Below are 8,670 nucleotides of genomic sequence, written 5' to 3' on the forward strand. Positions count from 1 at the left end.
GTAGAAATGAGCTAAGACATCTCACAAAAGTTTAGTGTCACATTGGTTAGGGATGGAAGAAAACTTGGATATATATATATAGGAATATTTATTAAATGTGCAAGCCCTTTGGAGAGGCACTCTCTTTGACATGTGTGTGTGGGGGTTCGTAGGGTGCTTTTGAATCGATTATGCGCGTCTGTGAGGGTAGCGGCCGAAGATGGACTTGCATCCTATCTAACTCTCCTCTCTTTCTCTCTTTCATGTGTGAGGGGAGGGGTTCGTGCTGTGTGTGCTTTCCCTGTGGGCCCCGCACCATCGTAACGCCACTCGTAGATACGTGGAGGCTTATTTCTTAAGAATGCAAAATTCATCATTTGAGACAAGGGTTTGATGATGGTCCATTATGGGGATCAAGATTATACAAATGGGGATTTGGAGTGACCACCTAGGGTTGTGGGCCTAGGACCCAGGGGTGGGCCCAATTCCTGTGAAAAGGGCCCGAAGTTTGGTTTGGTCCAGAGATTAGGGTAAGTGTAAGGTTATAGAATTGGAAATGTGTTAGGCACCCAATCTACCCAGTTTGACCGGTCTTCCTACTAGATGCTTAAGAACAACCATTTTCCACAATTATTACTATTTCACATGCATGGCTAAGTTATCACACATATATACATTAATTGAATTCAAATTACTATATACACTAAAACAAGGTCTATATAAAGTCTACATGATGATAAGTGGGTTGAGAAACTGTACCTGAACTTAACCCCTATTTCGGGTTAAGAGAGGTGGGCCCCTGATTAGTACCAGATCGAACTATCTTTCATGTTCTCCTCGCTCAGGGGAAGATGGTCTTGACCTCGAACTTCCTTTCTTGAGAGACAGGGTTCTGGCTAGGAACTGTTTCTTTCGGATTTGGATTCGGACAGAGCTTTGGCTAAGGAAGGCTATTTTTGGATTTGAATTCAGATATAGCTTTGGCTAGGGAAGGCTATTCTCAGGCTTAGGATGATGTGGCACTTCGACAGAGCTTCCATTGGGGATAGGCTAGGGGAGGGCTAGGCTGAGGTGGCACTCTGGTAGAGCTTTCACTGGGGATAGGCTAGGGGAGGGCTAGGCTGAGGTGGCACTTTGGTAGAGCTTTTGCTAGGAATGGCTATTTTTGGAATGATTCTAGGGGCACTCGGACAAAGCTTCTGCTAGGAACAACTATTTTTGGAAAGAAATGAATTGACCTAAAAATGGACTAAAGATCTCCAAAGTCCCGAAGAACACTTTGAATATCCAAACAGAGTTTCGGATCTTGACAAAGATCTCTTCGTCGACCCAAAGAACCTCAAGGGGCGGTTTCGATTTTTGGTAAAACTTAAGAATACTCAAAGGAGGGGATTAAAGAACACACTATTTTTGGCAAAAAATGGATTGGACTAAGAACTTGGATTAAAGATCTTCAAAATCCTGAAGAACACTTTGAAGATCCGAACAAGATTTTAGATCTTGACGAAGATCGCTCCAATGACCCGAAGAAAATCAAGAGGGGGAGGGGGCACTTAGAGGGCAGAGCTTCACTACTATGGAGTGAGGTGGGGTTGTTTGGTGTGTAAAATCTGAAGGAGGGGATATTTATAGGTTTTTCTGGCCAATGCGAAAGAGGGAACATCTTTATCCAACGGACGAAAGAGGGTTTTTTAACTAAAGTGGCTAAAGAGGGATTTTATACAATAGGTAAAAAGGGGTTCTTAGACCAAAATGGGAGAAGAGGGCATTTATAGTATGGGTAAAAAAGGGGTTTTTGGTCTTAAGTGGGTGAAGAAATTCCCTCTTCACCCACTGGGTCAACGAAATATCAATCTTGGCCATTGACGGTGGTGCACGAGACTGGGCCGAAGTGCATGGGGCATGGTCAGTATAGGCAGGCAGGCGATGTGTACAAGGTGTGCAGGTAATGTCATGAGTGTGCAGTGGCATGGGTGTGCGGGCAGTGGCATGGGTGGCAGGGATAACACACATGGGGGGAAAGCATGGGCGGCAAGGGCAACACACATAGGCGGCAGGGGTAGCACACATGGGTAGCATGCATGTGTGTAGGGCGGGGCATAGGCCTCTGCACGTGGGGCATGGGCCTGTGTATGCGGGGGTGGAGGATGCTGGGCAGGGCTGGCAGGGCACATGGCGCATGGCACCATGTGCTACAGCCCATGGGCAACAACCATGTGCTGTAGCCTATGGGCAGTAGCCATGGGCAGCAAGCACGCGTGCAGGTTGGCCTACTGGCCAGCACACGCGATTTATGAATTTTTCTAGTGATGATCACGGGAGATCCGTTGGTCTGATTTTGACGTGCCATATATCATCAGAATCATACTTTCAAGCACTATCCATCTGTACGGTCATCTTCATTGGATTCCTTTGTATATAAAAAGTCAAAATTGGACCCTCTTCTCTCCCACGTGAGGGTTTCTAGGGTTTTAGGTAGGGGAGTGTTTTCGGGTTATTTAGGTGGATAGAAGGTGAATTTTAGGGTGTTTGGGGTAGGTAGGGGATTTTTTCAGGTTTTCGGCAGGACTGTCCGCGTGCACAGCATACGTGCAGGAAAGTGTAATTTTTCAGGGATGATTGTAGGAGATCCGTCTGTCCAATTTTGATGTACCATATATCGTCAAAATCATATTTTTGAACACTATTCATCTATATGGTCATCTTGACTAGATTCCTTCGTATATAGAAAGTCAAAATTGGACCCTCTTCTCTCCAACGTGGGGGTTTCCAGGGTTTTGGGTAGGAGAATGTTTCCATCATCATCTCTATTGATTGGACACCTGAAGTCATGTCCAAGATCCACATTTCATCATAGCCAGAGGAGGGTGACAAAATTAGGTGTTTACAGAATACCCCTCTTTAGCTGAGGCCTATGCCAACGACCGAAGGCTAAAAAAAAGAACGACCACATTTTTTCACCCGGAGCATGTACTGCCGTTATCTTGCTCATTAATGATGGGGATGAAAAATGCAATAGATAATATCTCTTAACTCTTTAGAGTTTTGGGACTTACCTAGACTACCGATTGTGGGAAAGGAATTTGCTGCTCTTCCAATCTTGTTATAAGATGTTGAACTAACGTTTTGCAGAGATTTGAGCATTCCCTGCAGAAAATGTTAGTACATGAAGAATGTTCTTCCTAGGCTAGACTTCCATTTGCCAGTCCTAGGGATTTGTCTATCATTTGTAGAGATTTATGCCCTCCCTGTAGAAGTTGTTAGTACATGAAAAATATTCTTTCTAGGCTGGACCTCCATCCATATGTCCTAGGGATTTGTCCATCATTTACAGAGATTTGAGCCCTCCCTATAGAAGATGTTAATACATGAAAAATGTTCTTCCTAGGCTAGACTTTCATCTTCCAGTCCTAGGGTTTTGTCCATCATTTGCAGAGTTTTGAGCCTTCCCTACAGAAGACGTTAGTACATGAAAAATGTTCTTCCTAGGTTGGACTTCCATTTGCTAGTCCTAGGGTTTTATCCATCATTTGTGGAGATTTGAGCCTTCCCTGCAGAAGATGTTAGTACATGAAAAATGTTCTTCCTAGGCTTGACTTCCATATGCTAGTCCTAGTGTTTTGTCCATCATTTATAGAGATTTGGTCCCTCCTTGCAGAAGATCTTATTACATAAAAAAAATGTTCTTCCTAGGCTGGACTTCCATCCGCCAGTCTTAGAGATTTTGGTCTTTTAGGCGAGTTCTTTCAAACCGGGCTAGGCTATCTGGTCTCCAGGTAGGTTCTTTCGAACTGGTCTGGGCTACTTGGGACCGGGTCAATGAGATTGGACCATTGGGTTTAAGCCCCTGGTTCTTAATCATTTGGGTCTTTAACCTTTGGTTTTTGATTTGGAATCTTTGATCTTTGCTTTTTTATTTAAATTTTGATTCTTGATTTATTATCTCAAAATAATTTTTTTTTTTGGGAAAACAATTTTTTTCCTATAAAATGGTCCCCCCTCCTTGTCCATTCCTCATTCTAACATTTCTGAGTGAAGTGAGTGGGTTTTAAGTTTCTGGAGCCTTCCTGTTTCTTTCGAAGTTCTTCATCTTGTTCTTGAAAACCTTCATCTTGCTCTTGAAGATCTTCATCTTGTTCTTGGGGGAGGAGTCATTTGGAGAATTTGATATTCTTATGGGCTTTTTTGTAAATTGAAAAACTTTCTGGGGCTTCTTAGAAATTGGGAGACTTCTTGGGGCTTTTTATGGTTTCTAAAAAAATGGCTAAAAGGAGAAAGAGAAAGACTTTTGGAGAAATCCAGCTAAAGAGTTGCAGCAGTTTTTCCCACAAGGATGAGGGCCTGGCCGATTGGTACTCCGGGCAGACTCTCCACTACAGTCAGAACCACATCTGCAACTCTGTATGGGGTTCTTGGGTAAGTCTTTATATTTTATTCATTATTTTGATCATCTTTTACTCTTGTTTTGTTTTTTTATTTTTTTTTATTTTTATACATTCTTTATTCCCATTAGCATGAGAGGAGGGAACCACCTACCCTGGCCTTATATGGCCATCTGAATATAGTTCAGTTATGGCATAGGATGCTTCCTCGTATAGTGAAGGAGGTAGTTGATGCATCATACCTGTGCCAGTTAGCCCTTATAGAGACCCAAAAGTTCAATCCGGCACTGGTGGGGGCCCTGATGGAGTGATGGTGGTCGAGTACTCATTCTTTTCATCTCCCTATTGGCGAGATCACCATCACACCCCTATGCTTTTATGCCTTGACAGACATTCCATTTGGAGGTAAACCCATGACCCTACCCAGGATTCCGACTATTAGGGAGTTCGCAGACTTGACTGGCATTACCATTGCGGCTGGCCAGACACACATTTGTCTAGGGGAGATAAGTGCCCAATGGTGGAAAGTTGGCCTGGGGGAGAACCCAGGCAACATGTCACAGGTGGCCCGTTCTTTCTTGTTGTTTGTTGTGAGTCAGTGCCTTTTTAGTGACCTCCGAGGGGGGAGTAGATATCCATCTGGTGTTCTTCCTTCGAGATCGTATGGTAGATTCTTGGGACTGGGGAGGGGCTGCCTATGCGTATCTCCTGCGGACCCTAGACTTGCTATCATATTGAGACAGTGGCCTTAAGGGGGCAGGCTACATTCTTTAGGTAACTTTCCTTCTTGTACCCATTTCCTTTCATTCATTTGGATTGCACTTTCTTATTCTAATCTATTGAAACAACCCTAGTGCTTTGAGCACTTGGAGACCGTAGCTCCCAGACTGAGGGACCCTTAGGAATTCTTCTTCCTTGTAGCCACGAGGTGGGGGGACAATCAGGTGATCAGGGCTTGGCACCATCCTTTGGGGACCACTGCTCGTTCTCTTTTGAATGATCTCACTGAGGTATGCCACATTTGACACTGAAATTCCTTCTATCTCGAGCTGTACTTATTTTTCCTTGGACTTATAGGTCACCTAAAGACCATTCCATTGCCACGTATTCCCAGATTCTGAAGGATTCGCATTGGCCAAACACTTATCCGAGAATCGAGTCCTTTTTTGGGGCATTTGGGGCCATGTCTAGTATTTGGGAGAGAGAGTGGTACCCCAGTGGTCGGATATCGAGTCATGCCCCTCTCCCAGTCTTCCTCCACCCACTATGCACTGCCCAAAGATCATTCTAGTAGATGAGATGAAGCATTTGGCTGACGGAGTATGGGATGACTCATTTCTTGACCAGGATAGGGACTACAAAGCCTTCCTGGAGGAGGAGACAGTATGCACCCCTCTTGGTCCTGATGGTCCAGTGGTATGTTTCCCTTTCTTGAGTATTTCCTTCAAATTCTTTCTTGTTTTGATCTTGACTAATGTTCTTTCAGGGGAGAGTGTGACGTGTAGATCCTTCTACTGTTTGGTCACATGCCAGTGATGTTGATCCTTCACAAGCGGGACCCTCTACCAGTGCAGGTGGGTCTCTCAAAGTTGCTAGCACCCCCTTTCGTGGTTTCCCTGCTTGGAACTATCCCAATGCGGCCAACCCCAGTTTCCCTCATCTTCTGGAGTAGAAGACAGATGTAGATGCTTCCCTTGGGCTGCCCATTTCTTATGACTATGTGAGTATCTGATCATCCTTCCATTGACTCTTGACTTCTTTTGGCTGATAGGCTCTTTCTTAGGTGTCTCCGGAGATCTATTCTGAGATCAAGAGGATGCAAGCTATGGCCTATATGAGATAATTGTTGCTAAGGTGTTTTATACTTTCCCCCTTTCTTCCTTTTGTCCTTCTTCTTTCATTATTCTTCTTCTTGATCCTTTCCTATATTCCTTAGGATGGGAGGATTGCCACCTTAGAGATCCAAGTTAGTTCCTACGAGCAAAAAATTACACAACAGAATGCACTGATTCAGGATATGACACAAAGGCTGGAGTAGGCTGGATTAGCATCCTTGGGTTCCTCAGTATGCCGTGGGGATGATTCAGAGTATGGTTCAGATGATGACTTTTGATCCATAGGGGTTTGTTCCTATATTTCCTGTAAACACAAACACATGTATATTTTTCTTTTTATTTTTCCCTCCCCCTTGTTTGTTCATCATTTTTTTTTAGCATCTTATGAATGAAAACTTACCTTTGGTGCAAAGAAAAACTTTTTTTTTTTTACAATGTTTAGGCATAATCAATTCCATAACTCAAGTCATAATTAGAATAATTGGGATAACACGAGAATCCATATACTTCCTCATTCCATAACCAAGTGAATTACATGAAAAGGAGAACAATCTTCCTACCACAGATAGGATAGGTGAGTAACAAGGTGGGGAGACAATTCTTGAGGTGGGTGAGAATTCACTAGCTCCTCTGGGTCCGTCACCTCGAGCCCATATTGTCGGCTGATGTACATAGGCAAATAAAAGGATGTGTGAGTCAATCCCATCAACCTGGCATAATTGTAACCAGGGGTCTTCATTAGAAAATCTTCTTGTGGCCTACTTGGGCACCTCCATGCGATATATTGCACAGTCCTTTCCTGCAGGTACTTCTCTCAATCAATGATAAGGTCGAATTCTGGAACTTCCCTCTTATCCTAGTAGCAAAGAACTTTGAGTGGGCCTCCTTTTAATGGCTTGGTTAACTTCAGTTTCTCAAGGAGCCAAATCTAGAAAATAGTAGGACTCCCTTGACAATGATCTAGTTTGAATCTGTGGCCATGGCTCATGTCATCAAATCCCTTGAGTGTTTTTGCAAGAACTGTAGGGATGATGTCACCTCCCTTCTTCAACTATTTTACTATCTCAATCAGAATGGATGGTGCACCCATCCAGGAGTGCGAAGAACATAACGAGCTATCATGCAAAGTAAATAAGCATCCTGTGATCTCTGTTGATGGATTCCGCCCATTGGTAGGTATTGGATGAAGATTTAGGCCACCTTCAAAATGTCGATCTTCCCATACCTAACAAATTGCTTCACTTCCTCTTCTTTCCATCCAAAGAAGTCCTGAATTTCCTCCAAGTAATCTTTCTTCAAAGATGGTTGAAGCAAACTGCCTTTGGGTGGAGATAACATACAAACCCAGAATTCTTCGAGAGTTGGGCAGATCTCTACTAATTCAAACTGAAATTCATGCAGGTTGGCATCCCAGTGCTGAGGCACCTGCCAAAGTAATTGGTGATGTAGCTTCACACACCCAATCCGGTCGAGAAATGACACATTCATAGATTCCAACAATCCTGGCACTCTCATGCTCATATCTAAGGTCCATTTCCTCAACGTCTCATCCAACGAGCCCATGAATTTTTCTGAAACCATCAGAAACAACGAGATATGATGATTTAACAAAGCAGTACTCATTAGCTAAAGACTCAAACAAGCCTTTACCAATGTTGCATCAAGCTCTTCTTTTTTGACTGTTCAAGGGTGGGGAATAAACTGGCCTTGATGCATTGGTGCTAGGTGGCGATATTCTTTTAAGGGATAGAATCCTGGATAAGAGTGGACGGGGCCATAGGTGAATGATAGATACCTAATGGCAATGCATGTCAAATGGCGATTCTTGGGGGATAGAATCCTGGATAAGAAGTGATGGACCAATGGGTGGATGACAGATACCTAATGGCCTTTTATGCAAAATGGTGATTCTTGGGGGACACAAACTATGATGATCTTTTAAGATACTTTGATTATTAATCAAGGAACCAATTTATTACCTTTAGATGGTTGAGACCACACTTGCACATGTCAGGATGCCTACATATCCCTCGAAAGGAATCAAGTCTGACGTAGTTCATGCTCTTCACCCTTTCAGACATAATATTTCTTGAGTAGATCCATGTTGACTAGTCCCAGTATTTCTTCGCCATTGTGGTCTATGAGTTTCATAGCTTTTCCTAGTAGAATTTCTTTGACAGTGAATGGGATGCTCCAGTTGGGCCTGAATTTTCCTCTCGGGTTATGAATCGGGGCTCTTTGTTCTCGAAGAACAAGTTCACCCACCTCTATATGGTGGGGCTTCACATTCTTATTAAAGGCCCTAGCCATTCTCAGTTGGTATTTCTTTAGATTATCCATGGCTTTCATATGCCTTTCATTGATAAAATTGAGCTCGTCATGTTTGGCCTCCACCCACTCTCCTTTAGGTAGCTGACTATCAAGAAGCATCCTCAGGGATGGTACTAGGATCTCTACGGGTAGAACCGCCTCAA

Source organism: Macadamia integrifolia, chromosome 6 (genome assembly GCF_013358625.1).
Source record: "Macadamia integrifolia cultivar HAES 741 chromosome 6, SCU_Mint_v3, whole genome shotgun sequence".
Classification (NCBI taxonomy): domain Eukaryota; kingdom Viridiplantae; phylum Streptophyta; class Magnoliopsida; order Proteales; family Proteaceae; genus Macadamia; species Macadamia integrifolia.